Here is a 17,182-nt window from a genome sequence, read left to right on the forward strand (position 1 = left end):
CGTAAACGACGAAGACGTATCTATGCAGTAATCATTTAGTATTTTAAACGAAAAATACACACACCGATCACCTTCAAGTTTAGCACACATTATACCCCCCAGCATGTCAGACCTGCCTACAAAGAACCTTGCACACATTAGGTTTTTAATTTCATCTATTTTCAAGAAAGGACAGGCGTCGTACTTTTATGAATGCAGAACTCTCAAGTTTCCAATTCCATGTATGAGTAATCAGCTGGCTCGGATTTTTTTCCTGAATACTAATGTAAAACCCGGACTGGATTTTCTACTCACGGAAAGAAAGATCTGGAAACTTGTGAGCGCTGGGAATGCTAAACTTCCAATCAACCATATTTAATTTGGTCTCACGCCTGCTACTTTGATTTAGTTTGTGTAATATATATATATATATATATATATACACATACATACATACATACACACACATACACACGCACACATACATACACACCCTTTACGAGCAAATACACGAAAAACAGAGTTCCTACATTATATTTTACCTTCGATTCTGAAGGACGTTTAAACTGAACACACCCCTCTGCGAGAAAAGAACTGGAGGAAACTTCCTGGTTTTAGCTTCACAGCAGACTTTAGTTTTTTAAACAAAAAAAGCTCACAAACAGTCAAGACAGAGGAAAACAATTAAAGCTGACCGCTGTTTGCAGCGTCTCTATCGTGTATACTTAGAAGCGACATCCAGAACTTAGAGAAAGTTCGTTCTATTTTTTGATTACACACGGGCGCGGCCTCGGTATGTAGTGTTACTGCAGCCGCAGCATCGCGCCCCACACCGGCGGGGATATCAGGAAAACTCGGGGATTTTGAAGGGGCGCGCGGAAGGCAGGGATGAGGGAGACAAGGGAGTGGATCCCGAGGCCCGGTTCTCACCTGCAGCACAGCAGCGGCCTTGAATTGCTTCAGCTCTGCGGGAAGGCGGTGTCAGCAGACCTCGTAGTCTGGGCGGGCGTTTATCAAGGCACCAGGCCAGAGGCCGCGCCAGGTCGGTGGGCGGGCCTTTCCTCCTCCCTCAACCCTCCCGGGAAACCATCTCTTCCTACTTTGACTGTGTACACTGACGTTAACCTTTGCAGGGGCCAACATTTTGCAATTTCAGCTAGTGAAATATTAATTTAAAACTGCCATAAATTCCGAACGCTCGCTCCAGCTCCTAACTTGATGAAATAGACTCGTGTGTCTTTTTTTTAAACCGTGTTTAAACAACGTCTGTTTCCTTGATCCCATACAGAGTTCTTGTGATATACATTGTTTTTTTTACGAGAGTTGCTAGCCACCTGGCAAGTACTTTACCGACTTGACCGGATTTTGTATATCTAGGCAGCAACAGCATTGAGAATATAAGGTTTTAACTTTCAAATATAGACAACACCGCAAATGCAAAGCAATCGCTTCAAAGGCATATTAAACATGTCTTAACAACTACTAAATGAATAGCACCGATTCAAATAGGAGCGCTTAGCAAACCCGTTCAGAAGTATAAAGTGCTATAACATGGCTGCAATACAATTAACGCCTCCCCAGGGGGTAGTAAGAGCTATATAAATGCTATTACAATTATTGAAGTAAACTGGCAGAATTGCCATTGTGCTGGTGTTTGTATTGCGCCTTAATACCCTTGTATTATATATGTAGCGCTATATAGTCTTGGCGAGGTCATGGAGCATTAAAGTTGCATCAGGTTTCTGGGCCCCTTTGGGTGTTCATGGTTTACTTTGGCTTATATGGAACATGTTCGGTGAGGTGCACGAGGCTGATGATGTGATGCCCCCATTGTGTGTCAAATGTCGCTATGTATAAGCCTGGAGTGTTGCGGAGAGTGTGAGAATAGACACAGTCGCACAAACAGAGATTTACCTTCTTTAGGGTTGAACAGAGGGTTAGAAACTGCCTTTGATGTTCATCAGAGGCGTCCAGCGAGTACACTCAACAGCGTCATAAGTTCCACCATTTAGAGCCTCTGTTAAGTCACTTTTCAATACTATATAGAGATCTCTTAGAAAAGACAAAACACCAACCTTACCACATGCTCTATTAAGACAGGTGAGTATTACGTGGAAACCTCCCAGGAGTATCAATGGTTTGACCTATGGGGAAAAAAAATTCAAAACAAAATGGAGATTTTTATAAAGAATTTATACCCCACTGCTCAGGGTCTGTGTATATGCATGCCTGTATGTAGTATTTGTATAGTGCAAATCAATGCGAAAGTCAGTGACCGCTGTACAGAGTTAAAAGCAAAGAGACAGTCAACGAGAGACTGGAGTAGTAGCTGGGTACTGAGGGCGTAAGGGGACTGTTACTCTGCGATAGTGAAGTGGACTGTTTCAAAGGGATCTCACATTTTATTTCTTCAAGTTCAAACCTTCATAAGCATAAAGCATGACTTTTACGCGTTACAACAGAAAAAGTACAGAAAGTCTTCTACCACTACTTCTGCTAACTAATGCTATAAGTAGGGATGAGGCTCACCACGCAGTCCTTACCACAGAGACGGAAAATGTTCAAAGTAAAACACACTCCTCTCCGACTGGACTCTTATTGGCCACCTGCAGAATAAACTAAAACTCCACACATTCGGCCCTTCTTTTAGAGTATATAAAGTCATCCCATTTCTTGTAACCAGGCAATCTATCATCCCACTTCCTAATAGGATGATTTAGTAACACATGGTGAAGTCTGCTTAATGCTCAAGCACTTTGAAGTGACCGAAACGTGACATACTAGCCCTTTACAATACTCTGTAAGCAAACAATTAAATAAATAACAGTTTCTAGTGCTCCCAGAATGTAAAAAAAAAACAAATGCCTGCCATTTTTCTCTGAGAAAGGTGGCTCTCAAACAGGGATACAATGATGCCTTTTTGATATACTAACACTTTACAAAACTCCGTAAACAAAAAATTAAATAAGTAACATTTTCTTGTGCACTCAGAATCTAAAAACAATAACATTCCTGTTATTTTTCTCTAAAAAGGGTGGCCGCCAAATAGGGATACAATGATGCCTTTATGATATACAATCCCTTTACAAAACTCTGTAAACAAAGAATTAAATAAGTTACAGTTTCTAGTGCACTCAGAATCTAAAAACAATAACAGATTCCTGGTATTTTTCTCTGTTAAAGGTGGCTGACAAACAGGGATACAGTGATGCCTTTATGAGGGATACAAGGGCGCTCTTGTGACATGAGTATCCCAAAATAAACAAGGGACATTCCTTAGGAGGTTTGAGTAGCGCTGCACTTCATTAAGCTTACCGACCAGTTGCAGGGGACCTTTGAAGGAATAACTTCAAAGTAATGTTGTAAGCATGTCTGTCAGGTTACGGATGCATGAATAAGAAGGTGATAGCTCAGTAGGCCTCGTGGTCTGATATCTTTTTGGTTGGTGGTTGGGCAAACCCACTGTAGCATACAAACTGCCAAACAATTGTTTGAACATGTGGAGGGGTATTCATTCCTCTACTGAACAGACAGTAAGTGGACTTTTTTCCTACTGGTAATGGTAGTAGGCACCTGGACACCTAGCCTGCCACTTGCCAGTGGCCTCCCTTACCTGCTTGATCAAGCCTTGATCCAATGACACCACCGCTGCCCAGATTTTCCCACCCCAGTTTTTCCCATTTACTGTTCTTTCCGCCAACAGAAGTCCTGCCCACCCCAGGACCTCCTTCATGCAGGCCGCAGCAATATGCAAATACACCTCAGAGATTTGGGACTTCACCTCCACCCTTGCACACAATGTCCTCTTCCTCACTGAGACCTGGCTCAACCCCACTTCAGCACCCAACATCACCACTGCACTACCCATAGAATACTAGATTACCCACAGCGACTGCATCAACAAGCCTGGAGGAGGGATCGCCACCATACACAAATAATCCATCCAATGCACCACCACAAAAGACAAAATCACCCAACCATGGAACACCTCAGCTTCTGACACAAAACAGACAGCAAAACCACTATCAGGGACACCCTCACCTACTGTCCTCCAGGAACATGACCAGCCTTCTGCAACTTCATGACCTACTTCATCGCCCCCCTCGCCATAGACTCCAAAAACGACATTTTCATCAACAACTTCAATTTCCATCTCGACGACCAAAAAGTCATCAACTCTACCAACCTCATCGACAGTATGAACAATATCAGACTCACCCAACTTGTCCACAACTCCACACACACTGCAGACTGCATGCTAGACTCCATCTTTACCTCCTGCGACTGCATCAGGTACAACCACACCATGCAACTCACCCGGACCAACCACTCCATTGTCCACTTCAACATCACCAGCTCACGGACCTCCTCCCCCAGTCTGCCCAATGCCACCCACCGCAGCTAGGAGTAAACTATCAAAGAACACATGAATCAGCGCCCTAAATACCACCAACCCTATCCCCTCCAACAATCTAAACTAGAACATCCGAAACTTCCACAATTGGATCACCAACTGTGCCAACAGCATCGCTCCCATCAGCAATAACACCCACAGAAGGTCAACCAAGCAGACTAGCTGGTACAGTGAAACCTCAGAACTGCTAAATGACACTGTAAACAACTGGAAAGGAGATGGCGCACTAGCAAGACCGCCTTCAAGACAGCTTTAAACCTCTACCACAGGCAGCTGGAGAATCAAAGAAAAAGGCTTTAGCCTCACACATCGAATCAAATAACAGCAAATAACTCTTCAACATCGTCAAAGAATTCTCCTACCCTTAGCTGCAACAAGCAACTGTACATCGTCACAAGAACTCTGCGACAACCTTGCAAACTTCTTCCACAACAAGATCGCTAACATCTACAGAAACGTCAAACCCCAGCCCAAGGGCACCGACTTCTTCAAGCAACACAATGACCCAGCTACCACCACAGACATCCAACTAACCAAATGGAGCCAGCTCGCCCTACAGGACACTGCACTATCATTAACTCGGTCCACTAAAGGGCCCCAACCGATCGATGCCCTCACCACAACTTCAACCTAGGTAAAGCCATAATCAGGCATGTTCTCCCCACCTTGTTCAACATCTGAATTGCTGCTGGCACCTTCCCCGGGGACTGAAAACATGCAGAAGTCAACACCCTACTAAAGAAACCTGCAGCAGACACCCTAGCAAACTCAACAACCACCAACTGATCTCCCTGCTCCAGTTCCTGGTCAACGTTTTAGAAAAAGCCATCTTCCAACAACTCTCCTCACAACTGAAATGGAACCTTCTACTCAAACCCTCCCAATCCGGATTCCGTAGCAACCACAGCGCTGAGAAAGCCCTCATCCTGGCTACCAACAACAACCAAGCACTACGAGGAGAATCTGTGACTCTGATCCTCCTAGACCTCTCAACAGCCTTTGATACGGTCTCCCACCACACACTCATCACAAGGGTGAAGGCATAGGCATCCAAGGAACCTCTCTTAGATGGATTGCCTCTTTTCTCACCAGAAGAATGCAAAAGAACAGCCTTCTCCCCATCACCTCTGACCCCAAGGAAATTATCTGTGGGGTAGCCGAAGGATCCTCGCTCAGCCCCACCCTCTTCAAGACTTATATGATCCCTCTATCCAGCATCACCAAAACACACTGACTCAACACCATATCCTACGCAGACGACACACAATTCATCCTCTACCTCTCCGAAGACACCACCAATACCAAGATCAACTTCCACAACTGCATGCCATACATTGCCATCTGGATGAAGGACAACCTGAAACTCAACACGCACAAGATAGAGATATTGATTTTCAGAAGCGAAAGCTCCCCATGGGATGCATCCCGGTGGCCCTCAGAACTCATACATACTCCTACGCCCACTGGCTATGGTAGGAAGCTAGGCATTATTCTGGACAACAAGCCAACCATGACGACTCAAGTCAAGTCCATCTCCTCCTGCTTCTTCATCCCCTACATGCTTCATGAGATATTCAAATTGCTGCCCCAAAGCTCAAGACACACCATCACGCAGGCCCTCATCTCCAATCGACTGGGCAATGGCAATAGCCTCTACACAGGGATCGGAGCCCACTTCCTCCGACAAATACAGACCATACAGAGCATCGCAGCCAGACTCATCCTGGATCTCCTTAGACAAACCCACATCAGCCCCTACTTCAGGAAACTCCATTGGCACCCTGTACAGAAAAGTTGCCAGTTCGTTCTCCTGGTCCATGCATACAAGGCCCTGCACAACTGCGGACCAGCCTACTTAAACCACAGCTGAACTTCCATCAGCACACCAGATAGTTCTGCTCCACGTCCCTTTCTCTAACCCTTACCCCGCCTCCGACATAGCAGATACAGAAGTTGCTCCTTCTCCTATCTAGCAGTGAAGACATGGAACCAACTACCCCTTCATCTACATACCTCCCTATCGCTTCAGGCTCAGAAAGTCCTTGTAGACATGACTATTCGGGTAATCATCTGGACCCTGCCATCACCCAGATACCCTCATGAATGACAAGTAGCGTTCTGCAAATCTACTGATTGATTGAGTGGTAGCTCCAGGGTTCTCCATGGGATTAGGCCAGTGCCTAGAAGATTGTTCCTCAATGCTGCTTCCTTCTGATCTTTATTTGGCAGATAAGAGTTGAGTATCTGGAACTTGCAGGTCCTCAGTTCAGATAAAGTGGATTGGGTAAATCTGGAGCACATTAAGTGCTTTAAGCCAGAATGCCTTGTAGAGGATTTTAATTTGCTCTGCTGCAATTCTGTGAAGTGTTTGCAATTCTTGAGGTTATTCTTTAGTGGTTTTTTGTACTCTTTGGATCAGGATTTCTGTAGGCCCATTCACAGGATATTGAAGTTACTCATTCTAGAAAGGATTAGAGATATGGCAAGCTCCAATCAATGATTAGATGATATACAAGGCATAATTGGAAACTTCCACATTTCTTGATGGAGTAAGGAAAGGATTGAGGAGAACTCAGTTTTCAAAAACAATCTTTGACACATGTGAGGTTGCAGAAAGTACCATTTCGGTAATGGCTTCACCGTAAGGAACTTAACAGAAAGTAACATTTCACAATACATGGCAAAGTGAGGTATCACTGAGCATTTAGAATTTGTAATGTGGACAACATTAGAGGAAGCAGATAGGGATGCAAAGAGGTAAACTGTGGGCCTGATGTTGTGGCAGGCGGGAGTGCACAGAGGCTGGAACTGGGGCTTATACTGGAAAAGTGCAAAGCATGAAAGTTAATCGTGGCTGTGGTGGGGTGTGAGTGAATATGAGGGCATGATAGTTTAGCAAGATGACGATGCATAGAGAATGATGATGGTAAAGGAATGATTCACTGAAACTGGCAAAAGAGGCTTGTACTGGGTGCGGTTTGGATGCAAAGATGTTGAAAATGCAACTAGTACTGGAGTGTTGATTCTCATGGAGGTTGGTAATGGAAACCTGGACCTTGGGGACAACAGCATGTTAGATTTTAGTTGTGGGAACTAGTAGTGAGCAGGTGAAGATGGATAGTCTGGTAAATTAAAATTGGCTACAGAAGAACTGGTGTACAAGTTCAGACTAATATTGAGGACATGTTTTGTAAATCTGAGTGTTGAAATGATGCTGGTAACCGGAGACTGCTTCTTGGGTTTGCTTGGGGTCCATTGGCTGAGAAGGGAGACCTTGCTCACCTAATCTTTCACTGTACCCGAGTCAGAGCCTTTTGGGCCAGAATCACAGATTTCATCACAAAGGTAGTGGGGAGGGACATACAGCCAGGCTTGTAGGACTAGCGAGGGCCTTCATGGCCCCAGACCACCAATCAAAAGAGGACGGCGACATGATAGACCTCCTCCTCACGACAGCAGTCAAAACGATACTAGCAAGCTGGAAAAATAAAGGGAAAGCCACGTTCAAGGGCTGGGTTAACTGGATTACCTTCCTGAGGGGGGCAGACAACATAGCGGCAACACACGCCCCAACCACACAGCGAGAGGCGAAATGTGGACATCCCTAGACAAACACCTGGGAACGTACGAACCCCAGTGAGATGGTCATATGGGTGACCCCACTTCACCATCGACCACCTGTGTTTGGCACAGCATAAACGAGGGACAACTTGTCTCTATCTCCACTTCTTTTTCCTTTCACCCTCTTCTCTTCATCTCTTTATTTTTGTACAAGGGTGCAACAAGATCAACAGCATGCATATACAATCGATCTAGTGATATACGCCCACCATGTAGCCCGCCAAGCCCGTTGTAACCCCTACGGAGCCCGCGAGGCAATGCTATCACTGTACTGTATTATATATGAAAATTTGCTAATAAAAATTGTTGAAATAAAAAAAAAAGAAAGACAGGTGTTTGTGGTGGTGTATATGCACAAAGAAAATAGGCAGTTGATAGCTGTGCCGGATAAAGTGTGTAGGTAGTTTGTTTCTCACTTTCAGTTATCATTTCTTTCACTTTTCCCTCTTTGTTCTTTGCCCTACCCATCAGATTTGTTATTTACCACTCTCACTCACTTTCTCACTATCCCACTTGTTTGTTGTTCTGCCTTTTGAAGAATGTCATACTTGAAGACACTATCTCCATTTGTCCGAGCAGTGGCTAGTGCACACATTCATCCCATGGCGACACTTCGCATTAGTTAAAAAACATATAGCGCTTGCTTCCGAGGTGTGATAATGCGCCAAGATGAAGTATCCGCCTTGCATGGGAGTTGGGCTTCCAACTGGTCCTCTTGTTGTTAAAGCTTTGTATCTTGGAATTCTCAGAGATGAGTGGGATAGAATCAATTATACAGAAAAAAGTTTGTCAGGTGCGGAAAACTGCTCCCTGACTGTCGGTATCATTTAACTTAAAACAAGGATGTTTTTTTTAATCAAATCATATCGATGTGTTCAATATATTTCCAATGATTACGAGCTTTAATCATGTTGCACCAATTTCTTTATTGGTTGTTGTACTCAATATTGTACTGTATCATCCGTAATTTACAATATTCATCAGTTTGAACTCCAATCAATCCGAGAGTCATGCCCAATGCATTTCGGGTCATCTATGACCCTTCATCAGGGCCCTTCAGATTACAGAATCTAAAAACGTAATTCGAAATAAAAGTCAGCTCAATCTAGCCCTCAATAAAACAAATCATATGCCCATGTTATAACCTAATCACCCGGTTGTGTGAAAACCAAAAACGCTGTGCCAAAGCCACATGCATTCTTCATGCATCAGCATCTGATGGAATTGCCTTTGTAAGGTTTGCTTCCAATTGCTTTGAGGGTGTCGTTTGCTGCCAGTTGGAGCATGGGTATGCAACTTCTTTTAGCAGCAACATTTTGTGAAGTTCCAGATTTCCATAGTTGGCAATTGTTTCAGAGTTTCCCAGTTTGTAAAGCGTTTCTATGCACAGTGACAAACATTTACAGAATGTTTCTTAGCAGGTTTACCTTTCACACAGTTTTTCCATGGACAATGGGGTTGACTGGTTGAGCAGGAAAAGTGCATTAACTACATTCTTGTCAGAAAAGCCCTGATTTTCATGCGGAAGACTAAAGTGAAACCTTTGAAACCTTGACAAATGCGCTACATTTTTCTCAGATGTTTTTGAAATTTGCAAAAAAGACTTCACAAACCCATACATCCCTAGGTCAGTATGGATTTAGCCATCTGGTCTGTAGATTACTTAAAACAAGTATTCCTAATGTTGGAGGAACCACTTCTCACCCCTAGAAGGTGGTTTCTGGGGTGACGCTTGGAACAGGGGAAAGAGGGTCTATGGTTGGTAGCTATTTGAAATTGGTGCAAATATAAGTAGAGGAGAAGTAATGACAAACATGTAGTATCTCGGTTGTTTCTTTCTCCTCATAGTTATTCCTTTGTTCTGTTGCTTTGAGTGCTCACTCTTTCAGCTCTAGCGTCTAGTGGAGGGCAGCTTTATGGCCCATGGCCTCCTGCCAATAGTTTGGCATTTTTCATCGCTTCACTTCTTCTGCCAGTCGTGCGTCATTCATGGCAATGAACGATTGGCAGTGTTCTGTGTTCATAACCACAGGTGACACTGTCTTTGGTTTTCAGAGAATGACCCATCACAGATTGGCCGGAAATAACTCTGAATAGGTTGACAGTAAATCATGCCATCTTTTAGGAGGGAGCACTTGCTCTTTAGGTAATCAACATGGGCATGGAATTCAACCGTAGACTCATCTCTATCCTGTTTGGCTTGTCATAATAGAAAATGTCCATAATCTGCTTCATGAGGGGCTAAAAAACTCTTTGAATGCCACCGAAGCATAACATGCTCATCTGTGGGGTTCTGAAACTGTATGGGTTCAAAACAATTTCTGGAAGTGGTCACCGGTTCTACAGTAGTGACCTTTTTATGTGTTTTCACTGCAACAAAACACCGCTCTGGCCTGGCACCTGGAGCTCCCAGCACAGTACCAATGAGAAGGGGGTGTCTGTAATGTCAAACAATAGAAGGGGAACTGCACCACGTTAATGGGTATAACACATGGATGAGAAGGGTTCCTGCAGATCTCCCTCATTGTACCTGGAGAACCCATAAGGTTTTGTTATGCCACTGCTTTCCCCCTCTATTTCCATCCACCCCTTTGCAGCCCTGCCAGGCTTCCCATGTCCAAATGTGACTAGCTGGTCCAGCTCTAGGATTTCTTTTCTATGTATTCTGGAACTTGTAGCCTTGCATATCCCATTATGGAACCCGGACTATAAGTCAAATAATGCAAAGAAAAGCTCTGAACTGGATCAACTAGTCACACATGGACCTGGTAAACTTGGCAGATATGCATCTTTTCCTTTACTTCTTTGATTCTCCCCTTTTGCTCCATACTTGTTCTTCCCCCAACCGATATCACCATTTCCCTCTCCTCTGCTTTCCAATTCCTCTTACAATTTACTTCTGTCCTTCCCTGTATCTATTTATTCAGACTTCTTCTCCTCTACGTTTCATAACTCTTACCTCCAATCACTTCTCCTTTTCCCTATCCCCACCTGTCTTGCCACCCTTCATGATGTGCAGCCACCAGTCCTCAGTGTAGTGTTGCTTTGCCGGACCTGGCATGTTACGTCAGGGTTAGGCATGGCCGGAAAAGGAGGAGAAAGTACCGGGAGGAAAGGGCAGATAGGGCTGCAGAGAAGAGAATAAAGACGCGTTGAAGCGGAGCTGGAGTCGCCGTCTTCTTTAAAGTACCCGACATGAAAACTGGCGACGTGGGTGGGATGTGAGACACCTCCCTCGCACTTGCACGTGCCGACGATGTGCTGCAGCTCAGGCAGTGCACAGCTCGCCATTGTGTGCCAACACGAACGCGCGTGGAGGGTTACGCTGAAGTTGTGCACCGCCCTGCTCTAAATTGCCTGCCACTCACACACTGATAAATGCCCCCGTGCTCGGAAGAAGGAAACGCCACCTCAAGCAGGGGTAAACCTTGATGCCAAATGTCCAATGCAGCATGCAGCCAGAGCGTCCGGCTGCCATTTTAAGGTCAGGCCACAGCATTCAAGAGGCCTAGTCACCAATCTGGTGGCCATCTTAAAGTCAGGCATTGTAGTGTAGTTCCTAGTTTCCCACTAGGCCCTGCGCATTGGAATAACATAAACAGTAGTATCGACGTGGAACTGCGGATATTCCAGGCCTCCACTGACTATGCTAAACTTAATTGGGTGTGTTACCAACTAGCTCAGAGGTCACTGGAAACTTTCTTCTCTGCATAGGAAGTGATCAGCTTCCTTGGCACAGACAAGAAGGGATTCAGCTTTCCAACAACCGTGCAACATGACAACTTTGCTCCTCAGATCAAGAGTCAATCTCTAGGGTCGTGTGAAACAATAGACATGCATTTCACTCAGTCAGTCTAGTGCAGTTTACTTTCACGAGATGTAGAGAATAGAGAGACGGGCGTTTGTCAATAAAGGTTAACATTTATTGAACAGTCTTTCTTCTCGTACAAGAGAAATGTATTGCCACAATTGCAAGACTTGTTATTATAAAAAGTACGTACAGTAAGATAAGGATTGCGAAATAGAACTGTAAAAGCATTGATATGGTTTCTTAGCCATACAATGGTTTAAAAGTAATAAAACATATATACAGTCATATATACATTAGGCTAAAATACTCAACTGGTGCTTCTAACTATGCCTACCCCAGTGTGCCTGACCTAAGCCTAACACGTGGAAGGGGAGTAAGTAAGTAGCTTTAAGTTAAGTTTTGCCAAGGTTTGTTTCAAGAATTCTCGTCTAAGGGTTTAGTCAACACCATACCTCTGAATAGAATGATGGAAGTCTGGTATTTCCTTCAGGGGGCACTCAATATCCCAGTCACCCGTGAGGGCAGACCGGAAACGCTGGAGCTGGATTTCTCTGCAGGAGAAAGGCAGCGGCTCTTCTTCAGCGCGTCGGGAGGAGGAGGCGGGGGACAGCGTCCGCGGCAGCTGGAATCTGCTGGGCTCTTCGTAGAGGGACGGCTGTTCAGCTCCTAAGCGTACTGCACAATCGTTCGCGCTTTAGCAGCGATAATGGTATCAGTAGCTTCACCACCAAGGGACAGCAGCAGCGTACTGCCTGCAGCAGCAATGGGATGCACACAGGGTGCACAGCAGCTTACAGCAGCACGATAGCTTTCAGCTCACAGCTCACATTGCTTAAGGCAACGTTGGTAATATTTATACCTGACAGGTGCCGGGTTTGACGCAAGTTTGCTGGACATAAGACGTCAATTAACGATGTCACTAGGAAGTGATAGTTATCAGTTGCTCATTAGAGTTCCATTACTAATCAAAACACAGCAAGCCGGGATTTCCAGGTTTGCTGAGTTTTTATCTTGTTGAAGAACTCGGAGTGTTAATCTAGGAATATCAGATAGTGACTTCTGCTCTGTCATTGCACTAATTGGTCGCAAAGGAAGTGGCAGAGGACTATGCTGGAATGTGGCTCTGTTCGTGTGAGGCCAGAGATGACTTTTCTGAAAATCGCACTTGAACGGTTATGCCAATATAGGGAATAAATGGATTTATAGCCGAATAGGGGCATAAGGTCACAGTATCGATCAGGAACCTAGATAAACACGCAACACCCACTCCACGTTTTCATGTCCATCAAATTACTAAAACTAAAGCAATTAGATGCATGTGTAACATTGCCCACCCCAAAATACATAAATGCATTCGAAATAGGCGTACTTGAAATACATGAAATTTAGGTACTGTACGTTTTTTGAAGCATAGAAATCATTCAAAAAGGTATTGCATATGAAATCAATGAACGATTATGCAAAAAGAATTACACATGAAGTATCTCTGACAGAAGAAGGGCGAGATAAATCATCACATAAAAATGCATTGCAAAAATGTGTGCTAGAGGCTAATGTAAGTTTGTTATGTCTCTAGGTGTGTGTAAAAAATAGAAGTACGAACTTCTGTTCTTTAAGAATAGATTTTACCTCAAGCAAAGAATTGTTCGTGCCAAAAAAGGGTCAATATTTGAAAAATTGTCCAAATCAAAAAGAATTAATGCTTGAACGGGAAAATAGAGTTACAAAGCTTTTTGCAGTTTTTGTTGATCAAAACTGAAGGCCGAATTCAGAGTTCATGGGAACGCTGTGTGTCGGAAAGCTTCTCCAAAGTTATTGTTTCTGTATGGGTGAGAACATCGTGTCAGACAGGCTCTCAAAGAATTGGTCTACAAATTCAGGTGATAGTTCAACCAAATTAGATAGCGCTGTAACTTGGCAGGTGTGAGAATGATTGCTGTCATCGAAGGCAGGATCAGCAATGCTCACTGAACGTTGTACCTGGATGATGTTGCTTTTGTCACTCGCTCCACTGTTACCACTTGGTTGTAGCACAGGAGTCTCCACGAATGCCGTCATCAGGATTGGTAGCCGCTGGGGACAACACAATGCGTGAGCCGTTATTGGACTGAGCAAAGTATCGACGTCCATTGGTACTGCTGATGGAAGTGAAAGACAGATGTCCAACAAGCATTCATCGCCGCAAAGCATACACCGTAGCACAGGTAAAATGCAATTTTGCCATATAGGTCTGAATGAAAGGAACCAGGTCATGTTTAGATCTCTCAGCCTGGCCAATCCAAGGACGTTAGTTATCCTGTCCCGGTAGCGCATTGCTAGGATTGTCTCTTCCATTCCCATGGGAGCTATGTCTGAGCCGAGGCTTGCCATAACGAAGCAGGAGGGTCAAAAATAAAATCCCTGCGACGAGTCCCAAAAATAATGGTATGCCGCCAAAAACAGAGTGTACAAAATTAGGAACGATTCCCAAAATTGCCTGGAAGGGTGTTAGAAGTCCCGTAAAGACTGTCTTAAATATGCCTGGGATGTTTGTTGCACTAGACATGTTAAAGAGTTGGCTGAACATTTCTACGAAATGCACGGGGCAATTTGTTGATAAAAGGTCATGAACTTCAGTAGCTGTCCTTGCAACTAGAAGATCACACGTCTCTTTAGATGACGTTATAGGCACTGTTGTCTGTAAAAGTACAGATTTCATTTTGCTTAATGTATCAATTCGTATAGAATAGAGATTCAGACGAGGCCAGATGGGAGTCACTGTGTCTGCAGGCCCACTCGGAAACAATGCTTGCATACAGCATTTGACCATGGATGTTACTTCTACTAGATAACTTTTCCCTGGCACGAGGCCACAACATCTGTGATCCGTTCTAAGAATGTAACTCCCGTTCGAAGGTTGCATAAAGAAGGGCTCTATCAGAGTTGCAGGTGTGACTAGCTGGTGGCATGAAAGGTTGTTTGAATTTCCATCACATGCTCCGTGTAAATTAATACCCTGACACAAAAGTATACCGCTTAGGGAATGTTTACAGTTCTCACCACTAAGAAATACATTTTTGTCGCTGTCACTGTAGCAAGAATGTGTGTATGGTAATTTCCATTCATATTTTATGTATCCTTTACCCAATTGTTCATACTGGCCAGCAGGTATGTACTCAAGGCACTTTTTAAATCGGAAAGTTGTTATCGGAATTGTGATAATTCCGTGTATTATCCATTCAATGACAGGACTCTCTGACATTGTCAATGGTAATCTCTCGAGTTTTTCGATGCTCAGGATTGTATAGTCTGCTCCTTTCTGTGCCAAACTGATCTGTTTATCAGTAAGGTTAAAAATGGAAAATAATGACGTTGTGTTGATTAAACGCCAAGGCACATAGCCTGAACGAAGATTTTGCAGCGTCCAGCCTAATTCTATAATAGAGCGTAATTGAGACTGGCCATGTTGTAACATTAGCAAATCTCTGTCTATCACATCAAAGGCAGAGGATACAATATTGTCCAACGAATATATTCTGGAAGACAGAGTCATTAACCCATTGTCTACTACAGAAAGTGATTTCTCCAAATTAATACGATCAATTTCTCGTATTTTCTCAGCAGTTTCAATTTGCTTTACTTTCCAAGCTTCGTTGTAAGCAGCATAGATACTGGTCGCTATGAAACGCTTTTGACGCTGTTTGCATGGTCCAAGAATGAAATCGCGCAAATTAGCACCATCTTTTAGTAAAGACATGTGTTGCTTAATTTCAGCCAGTGTGGATGATGTTAGCCATTCAAGGCAGAGTTTCCCTACACTGTATGTTGTTATAATCCCTGGATGTTGTCTCTGGGAATATCTCGAGTCTAATCTGGTCATTTTTAACCCCTGTGTTTTATTCAGGAATCTATCTTGACAGCTGTTTGTGTCAGTAGGCCAGATTAACCACTTTTTCCAATCAGGATGTGATCTGTTAAAATGTAACATTTGTGACACGTCTAACTCAATATCTGTGGTTGCATTTTCAGGTATTGGCTTTGGTATAGACGGTGTTTTAAGGTCTTTGATCTTAGCTAGGCCAAGACAAGATGTTTGGTGTATTGTGTCATTTAAAAACAACATTTGTTCTGGTATCATGCAGGTTCTAAATAGTGCTTCAATGCCTTGCACCTGCCAATCTTTTGTACCCCAAATTGTTTTCGTTTCAATATTATTTTTCCAATAATCAAAACCAAATGTCATCATTTTGTCATAAAATGCTTCTGAATATATCAATTTAGAATTTGTCAGCATTGTTTTCATTCCTGTTTTATCTAACAGATTATAATAAAACGTTTCTGCATTACTGGTGTTAAACCCTGAGAAGTATTTGAATTTCTCAAAAAATGCTTTAGAACTGCTTTTAGGTGGTGTAGAACAATGTTCCCATTGATTATACATAAAAACATTTCTAGGCTGTGCAGATTTATGCAAGTAATGATCCCCATAGTGGGTGTAACAGAATAACTGCTCATAACTAGATGAACCTTGTAAATAATCATGATCTGTGAATCTAGCTGACATTACTAAATCAGACATCATGTCATTAATACTGTTAAAGTCCCAATCATCAGAGAATGTACTAGGTGTCACAAAGTCACTTAAGGAAACCTTTAGTTGATGAGGATACTTCAGGATTTCGACCGGACCATAGATCTCATAGTCTGTTTTCTCCCATACTACCCCACCAGGTATTGGAATTGCTGTGACATTTACTGTTGACAGTTCTCTTTTCTTCACGTGGGATGATCTGTGTGGTTTCAGGACTAGGTTGATGTTCTGACTTGCTGTGTCCATTGTAATATATTTTCCTTCAATGAATTTTCCCAAACACAGTACCATGATGAGCCAAAGCAGGAGGAAAAATACACCTAGACCGAACCAGAACTCTAGCCAAGGGGAAATAAGGTAGATTTCCTTTAGTTGATGAAAGAGTTCCGTTGTAGTTTCTTTAGAATACTTTTTTGTTTCTGGCATCACTTCGGGGTCGTTTTGATCTTCAAGGAAGTTGTCGAAGTTGATAAAATAACCAGAGGCAGTTCTGTCAATTGATGGGATTGTTCTTTCAATCTGTCTCTCGGTAGCACTTTCTGATGCCACATTAGTGTAGACTGGTGTTGTTTCTTGACGAACTGTTTCAATCTGTGTCTCAAGAGGCACGAGTTCCATGGCATTATGGCATAGTCCTTCATTGTGCACTGCAGGCTGATCGAATGTGATTAGTCTTTCAGTTTGAACCTCTTGGATTGTTGCAAGTTTGGGTATTCTGTTGTTTCTTGGGAGTCCACTGGGCCTACTGTTGATTATAGGCCACATGCTTGTGGTTTTACCAGATCGA

The 17,182-nt window shown here is 43.4% G+C and overlaps 1 protein-coding gene across 3 annotated transcripts in view; it reads right to left on the reverse strand.

Moving 5' to 3' along the window:
• Positions 1-965, reverse strand: part of LOC147679914 (annexin A4-like) — a 115,052-nt gene extending 114,087 nt beyond the window's left edge. For 2 of the 3 annotated variants that reach the window (XM_086943479.1, XM_086943477.1), the window contains exon 1: positions 910-965. The gene's annotated coding sequence lies outside the window, so the exon portion shown is untranslated. Of the gene's footprint in view, positions 1-674 lie in introns of all 3 variants that reach the window. The other variant, XM_086943478.1, reaches the window with a different exon arrangement.
• Between the last annotated feature and the right edge of the window lie 16,217 nt (positions 966-17,182).

This window comes from Lissotriton vulgaris, chromosome 11 (assembly GCF_964263255.1).
Source record: "Lissotriton vulgaris chromosome 11, aLisVul1.2, whole genome shotgun sequence".
Lineage (NCBI taxonomy): Eukaryota > Metazoa > Chordata > Amphibia > Caudata > Salamandridae > Lissotriton > Lissotriton vulgaris.